A 16,544-nucleotide genomic window follows, 5' to 3' on the forward strand; every position below is an offset into this window, starting at 1 on the left:
ATTGTGTTTTACTAGAGACTGATGGCATAGGTCGTGTTTTCACAATTTTGATGTTTCTCTTTGTCTATACCATTTTTTTCTTCTTGATTTCTGGTTTGGAAAGTCAAAAAACTTTTCCTCCCCTCCCTTTAAAAGTAACTTAGCTCTCGTATGCCTTTTTTCTGACCCCGAATCTTCTGAGGTAGCTGAGTGTTCATCTAACTCATCAGTTGCATCATAATAGAGGTATGAAAAGACTTGTTGAGCTTTCATTAAGTCCTTGGGTTCCTCATCTTTGTTTCAATGTTGAGGATTGACATCATTTGGATGGAAATTATGTCGTACCCATCCTCATTGCAATATTGAGTAGGCATAGACCTATTCACACATACATCCATTGTTGCTAAAATTTGAGTCCACTCAAATGGCTCAAATAAATGATTTGGAAAGGGTTCAGGTACGTAGGCTTTGTCAGTGCAGTATCTTTCTAGGATACATTCTTCTCGTCTTAAGCTTTCGTTTTCTGAAGCTCCCCACATCCAAAGAGGAGTGTCTTTGTTTAGCCAGGATGGGAGTTTAGTTTCAGTCGAAGAGACTGAATCAAACTCTTGGATGGGTGTTTTCAAGACATCTCTATAAGTGTGATCTTTTAGATTGACTCTCATTATAGATCCCACTTGCTTCAAGTACAGATAGTCGTTTCCCCAATCTTGGATAAGCTGTACCTGTCGCATGAAAGGTCTTCCCAATATGATTTCATAGTTGAGTTATTTCCCAAAGTCTACTATGGAAAATGTGTGTTGATATTCAATTCCACAGGAATTGACCATCATTTTTTCAAGTAGCCATAATGGTCTCTCAATGTGTCCGTCAGCCAACTGCAATTTCATTCGAGTTTGTCTAATGGTTGGCTGTCCCCAGGATTCCCATACTAATCTAGTGGATATGGCTATGCCAGCTCCACTATTCAGTATTGCCATGGTTTGAATGTCATTATATTTCACTGGGAGGGTGGTGTTTCCTTCTTCCCCTTCATAATATTCTCCGAATGTTTTCATGGGAACTGATCGAATCTCTTTGTTTTCCATTTCATTTTTCAATTCTCCCAACTTCTTCGAGATTAACCCCGCCTTCTCTAGGGTTTTCTGTAAATCATTCCACAAGTATGGTCTAAGTTTTAACAGTTCTCCCAAGGTAAGAGTGCATTGGATGGGTGTAGACATAATTGAATGAATGTAGTCTACTTCTAGGGCCTGTTGAGCTCTTTTTACTTGAGTGGTACGTCTTGCATACGATGGATTCATCTTCGTTATCTCCCAAGTAAGAAGGTAATGTTTTTAATGTCAATGCTTTTGATATTTCTAAAGATTTCGATCGGCAATCCCCGTACAAGGATTGTAAATCCATGTTTATATCAGAAGGTAGGTTATCCAACTAGACGTCCTCTATAGGAGCCAACTTTAGAGTTAGGCTCCCATCATTGATCTCTCTTACTTTTTTCCATAAGTGTCCTGGCATCTTCCGTGTCCAGCACTATAAGCTCTGGTTCATTTGTTTCAAGGTGGGGTTCTGTCACACATCGGATTTTGCTTTTTTTTCTTCTACCGCAAGCTCTTCAGGTTTTGCAATACTTTCAATCTTGGGTTTTTGTTTTTCCAACATTTCTTGCGTGATTCTTACCAAATTTTGATAAGCTTCCAGCTTAGCTGCTTCCATGTCTGTAGATGGATAATTTTTCCATTTATTTTCCATGTTCTAGCCTGCTTTAAGTCCTGCTTGGTAGGCTTCCAAGGCGGCATTACTAGGCTCAAAATTTTTATCAACAACCAGAATGGATCCTCCAGATTTCACGGTTGTTTCCTTGAATTCACTGCCATTTTCTTTCAACTTTTCCTGGGCTAGCTTCTTTGCTTTCTCTTCAATTTCAACCCGTTGTTTTTGTTTTCTCATCTCATATATTTTTCTTCTTCTCCTGTTGATTCTTTGAGAAGAAAATTTCATATTTTCTGAAAAAATCAATAGATATATAGATACGTAGATAAATATTGGTAGATATAATATAGATAGTGGATGGATAGAGAATATAGAAGGAGACACATAGTCATGTTGATAGATAAATATGTACATGGGTACCTATATATGCGTAAATTATTTATCGATTGGATATTTTATATATATATATATATATATATATATATATATATATATATATATATATATATATATATATATATATATGGGTGTGTGTATGTGCATGAGTGCATGTGTACGTATGTGTATACATATGTCCATATGTTTATCTTGTCATTGATTATCTATCTACTTATTATTATTTATCTATCCACTAACACGATATATTGAAGCTTCTATATTATATCTCACCAATAGACATTTGATTGCTTATACTTTCCAAATTTTCACTACTTAAACCACAACTAAAATAGAAATAATGATAGATTTATAATATAAACTAGGTAAACTGAAAATGGATGGACATATTTGATATAGGATATACAAATGTTATTATGAGATATAGGCAAATGTCTGCACAAATAGATGTATAGCCCATGAATTAAATAGAGAGATAGGAGGATAGTGGCTATTAGGCACATAATAAGTCAAAACATATAAATATAGAGTTTTGGATCATTTATCAATAATAAATAGGTGAATATATAGATAAACAGGGATATGATAAATAGATGGATACGTGAATACATCAATAGATAGGCTCAATATATATATATATATATATATATATATATATATATATATATATATATATATATAATATATATATATATATATATATATATATATATATATATATATATAATATATATATATATATATATATATATGTGGTAGCTTACTATTTATTGATAGATAGACCATGGATTACATGATTGACCAATCAATGTATATAATAAATTGTAGATAGGTAGGTCAACACATAGAAATAATTGACAATTATTAGGTGGATATGTATGTGTGTGTGTGGTATATATATATATACACACGGGTAGATAGGCTCAATATATATATTTGGTAGCTTACTATTTATTGATAGATAAACCCATTATACTTAGATAGATAGGCTCAATATATATGTTTGGTAGCTTACTAATTATTGATTCATAGACCCATTGATACATCATTGATGCAATGACAAATGCTTACATAAATATATGAATATTCTATAGTTAGAGAGATAAAGAGATTGCATAGATATAAAGAGAAAGGGATATATACATTTATGATGACATAGTATATATGTGTGTGTGTGTGTGTATGTGTGTGTGTCTTATGTGTGTAGGTATGCATGTATATGTGCATATATGAATGTTTTGGGATCATTTTATCGTTATTAGAAGTTGAGAACATAGACAAATACGTTGGTACATAGATAAATAGTGGATAGATAGAAAATGAAAGTGATACATATAATAAACTATAATTTTAAATATATAGATAGATCAAGAGTTATGTTTGCTAACATGTAATATATTTATAGATAGACCATTAGAAAGATAATAAAGAGAGAAACATGATATAGGCAAGTGAGTGTATATAGATACGTCAATATGCCGATAGATATATTCATCTAGATAGCTAAAGATTGATAGATATTATAGAGATAGAAGGAGACACATAGTCATGTTGATAGATAAATATGTAGATAGGTACTTATATAGACATAAACTAATAGAGATTATATATATTTATGTGTGTGTGTATGTGTGTGTATATATATGGGCTTGGTATGCACCTCTAATACCTATGTATATGCATATATTCATATATGTATTTTGCCACTAATTCTCTATCTACTAGTTACTATCTATCTATCCATTAACTCTCTATATTCATACCTCTATCTTATATATTATGATCTATAATGAATCTCACCCCAATAGACCTCTAACTACTCACACATTCTATTTGTTGATTAACCTATGTTGCCACTAATTCTCCATCTACTTCTCATTATGTATCTATCCACCACTATCTCTCTATATTTATGCTTCTATCTTATATAGTCCATGCATAGAGATATATAGAAAGTGGATGGATATCAAGAGAAAGGGATACATTTATAGTGAGATAAGAATATATAGATATATATGAGTGTGTGTGTGTGTGTGTGTGTCTGTGTGTGTGTATTAGATATGTGTTGGTATGCATGTATGTGTATATATATGAATGTTTTGGGATCATTTTATTGTTGAGAGAGAGAGAGAGAGCACATAAATAGAACCCCAAAGTGTGTAGAATACACACATGAGATGATGTATATATAGAGGGTACTTGGGTGCCATATATAAAGAAGCCATATATTGAGTAGCTTCACATATAAGCTCAACACCTCCTCTCAAATAAGGGTTGTTGAGATGTAGAGAGAAAGAGAGAGACGAGACAAGAGACACACCATATACGCTCCCAAAGACTGATTCATATTGAGGACAAGATACAAATATATAGGTGAGACCAAGTTGAGTAGAGTGAGCCATATATAGCTCCAACACCCCCACTCAAACAAAGGTCTCTAGCTTTGGATGAAAAAGCATTGGGGAGTTCAAGGGAAAAACCCAAGCCCCTATACAATGTGAAAATATGAACCAGCGATGATGATGTGAAAGTGAATTGTGCATCTATGTACAAATATTCAAGTGACTTAGAGATCACAATGTGCAAATGTGGAGTGTGCATAGTGCATGGTACCTAAAAGATTACAATGTCATATGTACAAAGCTATTACAATAGCAAAGAAGCTAATCTAGAAAGAGTGAGGTCGAAGCAACTCCAAGCTCCGAGCGCAAGAGGATGAAACGTGACTCGTTGAGGCCTTTGGTCAAAATGTCTGCAATCATCTGGTCACTTGGATAGTGTTCAACCATAATGGTTCCTTTGCGTACTTCATACCTGACATAATGATAATGGACAGCAATGTGCTTTGACTTATTATGTTGAACATAGTCTTTTGCAAGACTAATAGCACTTTGGTTGTCACACCGCAAGGGTGTGCTAGAAAGAGGAGAGTGACCAATATCAACCAGCATTTGTCGAAGCCAAATCAACTCACGAGCTGCAAGTGATGCCGCAACATATTCTGACTCAGTCGTAGAAACTGCAACACAACGTTGTTTCTTGCTAGTCCAAGAAACAAGACAACCATTTATAAAGAAGCAATTTCCACTAGTAGATCGCATAGATAAATGTGAGCTTGCCCAGTCTGCATCTGTGTAACCCAAAAGAGAAAGAGATTGCATAGAATCCGATGTGAGTTGTCGTCGATAGACTAAACCAAAATCTGTAGTGCCTTTCAAGTATTTCAACACACGCTTTGCAGCAGACCAATGCTTAAGAGAAGGACATGCAAGATGTTGTCCAAGATAATTAGCAGCAAACAAAATATCAGGACGAGTGTTCATGCCAACAAACTGAAGACATCCAATCAAGTTAGCATAAGGTTGATTTGTGACAAGTTGACCGCCATTGTCAGAAGTGTTCTTCGTAGAGCTTGCAAGACAAGGTGTGTTGGCTGAATGTGCAGATTCCATACCAAATTTTTGAATAGTATCTGCAATAAACTTTGACTGTCGAAGGAATAAAATACCTTTTGTACGGTTCCGTTGGATTTGAATGCCAAGACACGAGTGAATCTCTCCAAGATCCACCATATCAAATGCAGAAGACAATAACTTTTTCACTTGCTGAAGAAATCCCAAATCATTGGAAACAAGGATGGTATCATCCACATAAAGAGCAAGAATCACAAAACTGCTACCTTGGCGTTTTATGTATAAGTTGGGGTCTGACGAGCAAGAGATGAATCCTTTAGAGGTGAGAAAAAGATCAAATTTTGTATACCAGGCTCGCGAAGCTTGTTTGAGACCATATAGTGCCTTATGGAGTTGAGCAACAAGGTCTTCTTTACCTGGAATAACAAACCCTTCTGGTTGTTCCATATAAATTTCCTCTTCCAAGTCACCATTAAGAAAAGCAGTTCGCACATCCATTTGATGAGCTTCTAAATCAAATTGAACAGCAAATGCCAATAAAACTCGAACACTTGTAATGCGAACAACTGGTGAAAAAGTCTCTTGATAATCAACACCAGCTACTTGGGAATAACCTTTTGCAACTAAACGCGCCTTGAACTTGTCAAAAGATCCATCTGCTTTTACTTTTGTCTTATACACCCACTTACATTTAATAGCTGTACGACCAGGAGATAATTCAGTTAGTATCCATGTACCTTTAGAGATAAGAGAATCGTACTCTGCTTCCATAGCCTCTTGCCATTGATCCTTTTGTGGTGAAGAAATAGCTTCATCATAAGTAACTGGATCTTCGGAAGTAGAAAAAGTATTATCAGCAATATCGTCATCATAAACATGACATGAGCCATGTTCAAAATCAATAGGAAGATCAACAAAAATATCAATATCATCATTGGCGACATTCGGAATGGATGGTTGTGAAGAGGAAAGTTGCTCTATAGGAAGAGTTTCATCTTCTGAAAGAAATGGAAAAGCTTGAAGCAATGATTTAGTATCATCAGAATCATCCATGGACCATGAGCCTCCCATAAGCTGTTCGTTAAAAGTAGCATCACGATTCACAATTACTTTCTTGGAGGAAGGGTCATAGAATTTGTAGCCTTGGGAAGTGTCAGAATATCCAATAAAAATAACTTTAAGACCAGGAGCATCAAGCTTTGTTCGTGTTTCTTTGGGAACATGAATATAAGCAATACATCCAAAGGTTCGAAAATGAGATACAGAAGGAATGTCACCTGTCCATGCTGTGATGGGTATCTTACCAGAGGGTGCAGTAGTAGGAAGATGATTCTGAATAAATACTGCTGTCAAAGTAGCTTCAGCCCAAAAAACACGAGATAAGCCAAAATGAATCAGCATACATCTTACAGCATTGAGAATAGTGCGATTCTTTCGTTCAGCAACACCGTTCTGTTGAGGCGAATATGGAATAGTGTGTTCATGATGAATTCCACTGTCAGCACAGTAACTCACAAACTCTCGAGAAACATATTCGCCTCCATTGTCACTACGAAGCTTCTTAAGGCGACGAGCAGTTTGAAGTTCGGCAGCCTTGTGGAATTGTTTGAAAACAGATAAGGCTTCAGATTTTTGTCTAAGTAGAAATACAGTCGTATACCTTGAGAAATCATCAATGAAAGTAATGAAGTAGCAATATTGTGATCTCGAAGAAGGTAGAGGTCCACATATATCAGTATGAACAAGATCCAATATGTCATGAGAATGAGTTGTATTTGAAAGAGGAAAGGGTTTGCGATTGTGTTTCCCAAGAGCACAAAATTCACAAATTCCCATATGAGGATGGGCTTTAAGATCCATGCCATGAACAAGATCACGACGTTGAAGATCAAGGAGTTTTGAGAAATCAGCATGAACAAAACGGTGATGCCATACTTTGCAATCATGATCACCTGGAGCAGTGACAACATTTGCTACAGCATCGTTGAGAGAGAGTTCAAACAAATTACCATTTCGAGGAGCAGTGGCTATAGTCTGTCCATCTTTCTCAATTCGGCATTTGGTATGATCAAATCCAACAAACAGACCAAGATCAACAAGTCTAGCAACTGAAAGAAGATTACGTTGAAGATCTGGTACATGTAATACTCCTCGCAAAATTCGAGTGGAAGAAGATAAGGTACCAAGATATAAGTCTCCAATACCCTTTACTTGACAAGTAGTATCATCGGCAAGATAAACAACACGTTGAACTGGGAGTGGATGATAGTTATGAAGCCACTTAGACTGATATGTCATATTTCCTGTAGCACCAGAATCGACAATAAAAAGTGATCCATCGCGTACATGAAGTATTCTGTCTGGAGCAACTGAACATAGGACACAGCTTGTTTCTGGTACAATGTTGTTTCGATGTTCAGTAGCATATGCTCTATTCCGATCTGTGTCGAATCGACGCTTATAGCACATATGAGTGGGATGATCAGATCGTCCACAATATTCACAAGAAGAAGAAGAAGAGTCTCTAGATAAACGTGGTTGTTTTGTGGTAATATTGTGTTCTTCATCATATTGACGTGCCCAACAATCATCTTCAGTATGGCCATTTCTGTTGCAGTAAGAACATTGCTTATTAGGAAATTTGAGACGAGAGAAAATATTACCGCGACGGCCACCTCTGCGGTTTCCTCGTTGAAATGGACGCCTTCGAGCATAAAAAGCCCGTTCCATCTGTTGTGACTCAGTCTCCTCGTGTGAAATCATAGCTGTTTCATGACTAGCATTACGACGTTCTTGACGTTGAGAGTATTCAATTAAAGACATGCAGGCTTGGTCGAAATCAAGACCATCTTTATTAGAGAGAATAGTAACAATGTTATCATAAGAAGAGTCCTTCACCGTATCAAGGAACAGGATCACCGGCAGCAGCAAGTTGATTTTGTGGAACAGGATCACCGGCAGCAGCAAGTTGATTAATAATAGATTTGAAAGATTCAATATGTCCCGTCATGGCAGTACCAACTTCATATTGTAACTTGTTAAGCAACCCTCTCAAATAAAGTATTTCTGTGACAGATTTCTTCTAAAAGTTTGCAATAAGGTACTTCCATACGTCGTGGGAAGTAGGCAGTTCGTACATATCAAGCAAAAGCGAATCAGTAAGAGCAGAAAGAATATACCGACGAGCTGCTTTATCACGTCGTTGCCAATCCATATAGGCAACATTCCAATCTTCAAATATAGGTCCTTCAGTGATAAGCACGTTATCATTATCCGTATCAACAGGCTGAGGCGGACAAACACGATTTCCAAGAACAACATCGGAGAGTTCATCGCCTTCAAGAATTAACAACATCTTTGCTTTCTAGCCTGGAAAACCTTGACCTTGGAAAGGAGGAACAGAACGCTGGCCAGAAGGAAAGCCGTTGACGAGAATATTCATAGCCATATCTTGTTGCGAGAAGACGTATAAGATAAGATCGCAGAATTTGCACACCATATATGGTGAAGGCCGCAATTGAGAATAAGAGAGATATGAGGACTGCGTTCTGTCAACGATAAACGTAAGAAGGATGCTCAAGGAACTTCCAAAATTGTAAGAGACGTCACCCAAAAACGGCAGGGTAAAGGAGACGTTAATAATAGAAGAGTCCTCAAAATAGAGTGGCGTGAGACGCGAGATTGACGGACACAATATGAATAGCAAAAAGCTAAATCTTCTCGAAAAAGTTAATGCCAAAATAAGAAAAACGATCGCGGACGCTTCACGAAGAAGTAGGACGAAGAAAGCTGCGTCAAGCTCAATTGCAGTAAAAACAGCATAACTTTCTGCTGCGAACTCCGATTGATGCAAACCTAGAACTCAAATCGAAGAGCTCGAGGAGACGAACAAGTTTTGGATGAAAAGTGCCATTGCGCTATGCTCCATTGCGCTTTTCCCGTTTCTCCAAATTTTGAGCAGAACAGCAAGAAAAATTGAGATGAAGTTCAGGGTGTCATGAACAAGAAAACGTAATCAACGATTAGATTGATTAGCAATAAAAGTCACACAAAACACTAATCATATTCTTCTTAACACAAAACAACCACAATTAACAAGAATCAATGCTCAAAAATAAAATTTGTAGCAATTTTTGAATCTTACATGCAAATTGCATACACATACCGTTTTGTCACTATGAATTGAATTAGCTTTGATACCATGTTGAGATGTAGAGAGAAAGAGAGAGACGAGACAAGAGACACACCATATACGCTCCCAAAGACTGATTCATATTGAGGACAAGATACAAATATATAGGTGAGACCAAGTTGAGTAGAGTGAGCCATATATAGCTCCAACAAGGGTCCCTAACTGTGGATGAAAAAACCCTTGGGGGACCAAGGGAAAAACCCAAAGCTCTATATACACCCACCGTTATATTATAAAAATCATTGAATATACAAATGTTCATGAGGAGCTATATCACTCCTTTTACAATGAATATTTTATGAGGAGCTACATCACTCCTTTTACAATGAATGTTTTATGAGGAGTTGCATTACTCCTATCCTATCAAATACAATAATGAATACAAAGGTTCAATAAAGACGTGTAAAGGCTGTCGATTAGCTCATAATCAAAAGTGTCTCCGTGAAGCTTGTCATCACTATTGCATCACCAAACATATCTTCATGTTGTCATCAATATGGCATCACCAAACATGTCTTCATAAATCTTTTATTGTCACCAAGTTTGTCTTCATGAAATCAATTCTTTGATCAATCCTACATAAAATTATTAGCATCGTTAGTGAAATAATTACGTTCACAATGCCATAAGAGATGGTTCGCGACGCCACTCTTTTGACGACATATATACGCACGACACCATATGTGGACATAAAGTATGAACATAAAAAGTACAAGATGCATGATACGTAATGCAAATGATATGTGCATATACTAGATAAAATGACATTTACCAACGTAGTGATATCAATGAGTATCATCAAAGTATTAACTAAATATCATCATGGTATCAACGAAAAGCATCATAGAATAATCATTGTATCAACGAAACAACATCATGATATCAACGAGAATAACCATGGTATCAACGAAACAACATCATGATATCACCGAGAATAACCATGGTATCAACGAAAAAACATCATGGTATCACAGAGAATAACCATGGTATCAACGAAACAACATCTTGATATCACCAAGAATAATCATTGTATCAACGAAACAACATCATGGCATCACCGAGAATAACCATGGTATCAATGAAACAACATCATGGTATCACCGAGAATAACCATGGTATCAACGAAAATCACCATGGAATCAACGAAATATCATCATGGCATCACCAAGAACAACCATGGTATCAATGAAATATCATCATCGCAACACCGAGAATAACCATGGTATCAATGAAATATCATCATGGTATCAATGAAAATCACCATGACCAAAGTACTAACAAAACATCATCATGGTACCATCAAAATCACTATGGTATCAATGAGAAATTATCAATAAAACGACATAAACTATATCTCTAGAAGAATAATTATACAAGAATCAATGAACGAGTATATCATATAACAAAAGATCATGTACCAAGAGTAGCTCGATAGAATTTGGACGATCATCAGTGGCTCGACTGAATCGGAACGATATGTAAGTGGCTTCTGTAGCAAAGTTACGGCGGTAACAAATATATGATTGATGAAGAAAAAATATAATTGAGAAGTTTTCAAGTATGAGAAAAATCAAAAGCAAAAAGTAAAATTTTGCTTTTCAAACATAGTCCGATACGATAACCCAAAATCGGTGCAGAATTTATAGAAACTTTCTTCTACAAAGTTGTAGACCACATCGATTCCGATGGCTCATGAGAATAGTTTCTGCAAAATCGTTCTCAATTAGGAGAAAAATCAAAAAACAAAAAACGAAAGTTGTTTTTCAATCATATATGCAATCGGCCAAAGATAACTCAAAATCGGTGCAGAATTTGGAAAAAAAAACTTTCTTTTGCAAAGTTATAGACGACATCGATTTTAGTGCCTTCGCGGGCTGTTTCTGCAAAATCATTCTCAATTATGAGAAAAATTTAAAACAAAAAGCGAAAGTTTCTTTTCAGACATGTACGCAGTTTGCCAATGATAACTCAAAATCGGTGTAGAATTTGGAAAAATTTTCTTATGCAAAGTTGTAGACCACATCGATTTAGATGCCTACAGTGGCTAGTTTCTGCAAAATCGTTTTCAATCAGGAGAAAAATTAAAAACAAAAAACAAAGTTGCTTTTTAGGCATGTACGCGGTCTGCGAAGGATAACTCAAAATCGGTGCAGAATTTGAAAAAACTTTTTTCTTCAAAGTTGTAGACAACATTAATTTCAATACCTATAGCGGGTAGTTTCTGCAAAAAAAATTCAATTAAGAGAAAAACTAAAAACTTAAAATGAAAGTTGCTTTTCAGGTATGTACTTAGTCCGCCGAACGATAACTCAAAATCGGTGTAGAATTTGAAAAAACTTTCTTCTGCAAAGTTGTAGACCACATTGATTCCAGTCTCTTTGACGGGTAGTTTCTGCAAAATTATTTTCAATCAGGAGAAAACTCAAAAACAAAATCATACTGCTCTAATACCATGTTGAGAGAGAAGGAGAGAGAGTACAGAAATAGAACCCCAAAGTGTGTAGAATACACACATGAGATGATGTATATATAGAGGGGACATGGGTGCCATATATAAAGAAGCCATATATTGAGTAACTTCACATATAAGCTCAACATTTATCGTGTTAGAAGATGAATACATAGACAAATACGTTGATACATGGATAAATAATGGATAGATAAAGAATGAAAATGATATGTATAATAAACTATAATGATAAATGTATAAATAGGTCAATATATATGTTTTGTAACATGTAATTAATTCATAGATAGACGATTAGATAGATAATGGAGAGAAACATCATATAGGCAAGAAAGTCATGTATAGAGATAGGTCACATTGATAGATATGTTAATCTACATAGCTCAAGATTGATAGATATTATAGAGATAATAGATGGATAGAGATAGAAGGAGACACATAGACATGTTGATAGATAAATATGTAGATAGATACTTATATAGACATAATATGTGTGTGTGTGTGTGTGTGTGTGTGTGTCTATATATTTACAGCCAGTCTCTCTATAATTAGCCTTCTATCTTTTTTAGTCTATGCATAGAGAGATCAAGAGAGTGGATGGATATAAAGAGAAGGGATGCATTTATAATGACATAAGAATATATATATATATATATATATATATATATCATGTGTGTGTGTATGTTTATGTATACCTTATGTGTGTGAGTATGCATATATGTGTGTATATATGAATGTTTTGGGATCATTTTATCATGTTAGAAGGTGATTACATGATGGACAAGTACATTGATACATAGATAAGTAGTGGATAGGTAGAAAATGAAAGTGATACATATAAACTATAATGATAAACATATAGATAGGTCAATATATATATTTGCAAACATGTAATATATTCATAGATGGACCATTAGATAGTTAATAGAGAGAGAATCATGATATAAAAAGGTCAGTGTATAGAGATAGGTCAATATGCCAATAGATATATTCATTTACAAAGCTAAAGATTGATACATATTATTCATGGATAGACCATTACATGGATAACAGAGAGAGAAAGAGAGAGAGGCATGTAGACATTATAATACATGAAACACGCAAGTCAATAGATATTTATATATAGGGAGTATATAGAGAAGGTCGACATGTCAATAGATATGTAGATACATAGATAAATATTGGTAGATATAATGTAGATAGTGGATGGATAGAGATAGAAGGAGACACATAGTCATGTTGATAGATAAATATGTAGATGGTTACTTATATAGGCGTAGATTATTTGTCAATTGGATATTATATATATATATATATATATATATATACATGGGTGTGTGTGTATGTGCATGAGTGCATGTATATGTATGTGTATACATATGTCCATATGTTTATCTTGTCACTGATTATCTTTCTACTTATTATTATCTACCTATCCACTAACACTCTATATTCATGCTTCTATATTATATATTATCTATCTCTCTCATCATTAGACCTTTGATTGCTTATACTTTCCATTTTTTCACTAATAAACCTCGACATGTATAGAGATAGGTCACGATAGATATATTCATCTACATAGCTAAAGATTGATAGATATTATAGAGATAGCAGATGGATAGAGATAGAAGAAGACACATAGTGATGTTGATAGATAAATATGTAGATAGGTACTTATGTAGACATAAATTAATAGACATATTATATGTGTGTGTGTGTGTGTGTATATATGAAAGGGCTATGTATGTGCATGTATACCTATGTATGTGCATGCATATCTATCTTATATCTGTAGGTATGCAGGTATGTGTGCATATATGAATGTTTTGGGATAATTTTATCGTTATTAGAAGCTAAAAACATAGACAAGTATGTGTGTGTTTAGGTATGCATGTATGTATGCATATATGAATGTTTTGGGATCATTTTATCATTATTAGAAGCTGTTTTCATAGACAAATATGTTGATACATAGATAAATAGTGGATAGATAAAAAATGAAAGTGATACATATAATAAACTATAATGATAAATACATCTGTTTGCTATCATGTAATATATTCGTAGATAGACCATTAGATAGATAATAGAGAGAGAAACATGATATAGGCAAGTGAGTGTATAGAGATAGGTAAATATGCCCATCAGTGTTCTAGTGTAAAAACCTAAAAAAGTAACCTAATTTTCTAAATTTTCCTCTTGGCAAATTCAAGGAAAGGCATTTTGTATGTTTGCGAAAATGATTTTTCCCGAACACTAATGCGGATAGATATATTCATCTATGTAGCTAAATATTGATAGATGTAAAAGAGATAGGAGATGGATAGAGATAGAAGGAGACACATAGTCATGTTGATAGATAAATATGTAGATAGGTACTTACATAGACATAAATCAATATAATGTATATATATATATATATATATACACTATGTATGCGCATGTATACCTATACAGAAAAAGGGAGTTTCTTGCACGTGTCATATGATTAAGAGCATAGTATGTATATATATATACATATATATATATATATATATATATATATATATATATATATAGAGAGAGAGAGAGAGAGAGAGAGAGATTATTTATCTTTTGGGGAGTGTTTTCAACAAGAATTCTTGATTGTGAAATCTAAAGTCTATAAAGTTTCTCCCATACAGCTGTCAAACCAGGGCTCATGAAAAAATTCTTCCTAAAGAAAGAACTTTAAACATAATTTCAACGTGTTGGAATTGCAAAGTATAACTGGCTAGTTTATGAGCTTGCAAAACTCTATGCGAGAGAGGTCCCTGAGGCTATAAATAAAGAAATCAAAATTTATTAGGACTTAAAAAAAGGGTTTGGAAGCACTTAATCTCTCTCTCTCTCTCTCTCTCTCTCTACTCCCTTTTGAAGGTGTTAGTACATAGTTTTAATTTAACTGGCACAGGGCGGCTAAGCTAAGACACACTTTCCCTGAACATTGCGGGCACCTTCTAATGTTAACAAAAAATCCTGGTTTGTCTGATAAAAAACGAGCCTTTAGAATTTGGCTAGGAAAATATTTTGGCAAGCCTTGTCCCTTCCCTTTCTTCCCTTCGTACATGTATGGCATTGATGAGCAAAATTCGTTTAGAACTCCCGCCCTTAGAATCCAAGCTCCCTCCCTCACTCGCTTTTAGGGCTCCAAGTACTCTGCAGGAATATAATGTCAATGTGGTATGGCAGATTGCTAAAGTTGAGGTTGTAGTGTACGACACTAAAACTCCTAAATTACCACATTGTATTTTCAAATATAGGTCCGCCAAAATTCACTGCCCCCCTCTCAGTGGTTTGAATTGTACCATGCACGAATTCACTCGCATCCCCTTCTCTACTTGATAGCACTCCGTCTCCCATGTCTACTCAGACAACTGAATGTATCTCCCCCCCCCCCCCCCCCCCCCCCCCCCCCCCCCCCCCAAACCCCTCACACATAGGCACCAATTACCACCACCACCACCTTCAACTTATTAACGGTTGGATTAAGTGGAAAGACAAGTACATAAAGGAGGGGCATTGAGCTGCTGTCAATGGCTAGTATTGGAAGGCCCAAGGGAAATCAACACATCTTGTTACTGGCCGGCACTATGAGCGGAGAAGCATCAAGAGTTTGGAGGAAAACCAGTCTAGGTAACCTCAAATTTTTACTCTGATTTCCATCACATAATGGGCGCACCGTTACTGTGAATTTTGTTTAAACTGATACATATTCCCCATGAGGTTGCATAAGTAGAGATTGACAACCTTTGATGCACACTAATCCATCCACATTCACACATACATGCATACCTACACACATAAGATACACACATCCCATGCACATAATTAATGCTCATTAGTCATCTTTGGAATAGATGGTGTGCCATTAGGTTTGGAAGACGTACTGGTATAGGACTTTTGGGCGTGTGTTGAAATTTGGGTACCATACTGCCTTACCATTCAAAAAGAACTTCTGATTGTTACCGGTTGGTCATCATCTGATCTACTATGCATGAATTTCTAAAGAGAGTGGGTGTCTCAATAGTATGTTCTTACTGACCTAAAGTTGGTCGATGATAGAATGGCTTGTGTGCTCTTATCTTTCTTAGGATAGGAGAGATCAATCTACCCCCGAAGTGGTAGATATGAGCAATATGAGAAGGGATGGGGGTAGTGAGCATCAGCTATGTTGTCTATCTTTTGAAGTGTTTTTGCCTTCATGGTTTGATCTTTGATTTGCTATCCCTGGCCAATCCACTAGGGACAATAATATTCACAAGTAGTCTAAGGTTAGAATGTGTGCTGCTTGAACAAAAAATATCTAAATAAGTTTTGTATTGCTAGTTTTGTGAAATGTCTTATGAAATGACCAATTGTT

The sequence above is a fragment of the Adiantum capillus-veneris genome, chromosome 9, assembly GCF_014529385.1.
Source record: "Adiantum capillus-veneris isolate H3 chromosome 9, ASM1452938v2, whole genome shotgun sequence".
NCBI lineage: Eukaryota > Viridiplantae > Streptophyta > Polypodiopsida > Polypodiales > Pteridaceae > Adiantum > Adiantum capillus-veneris.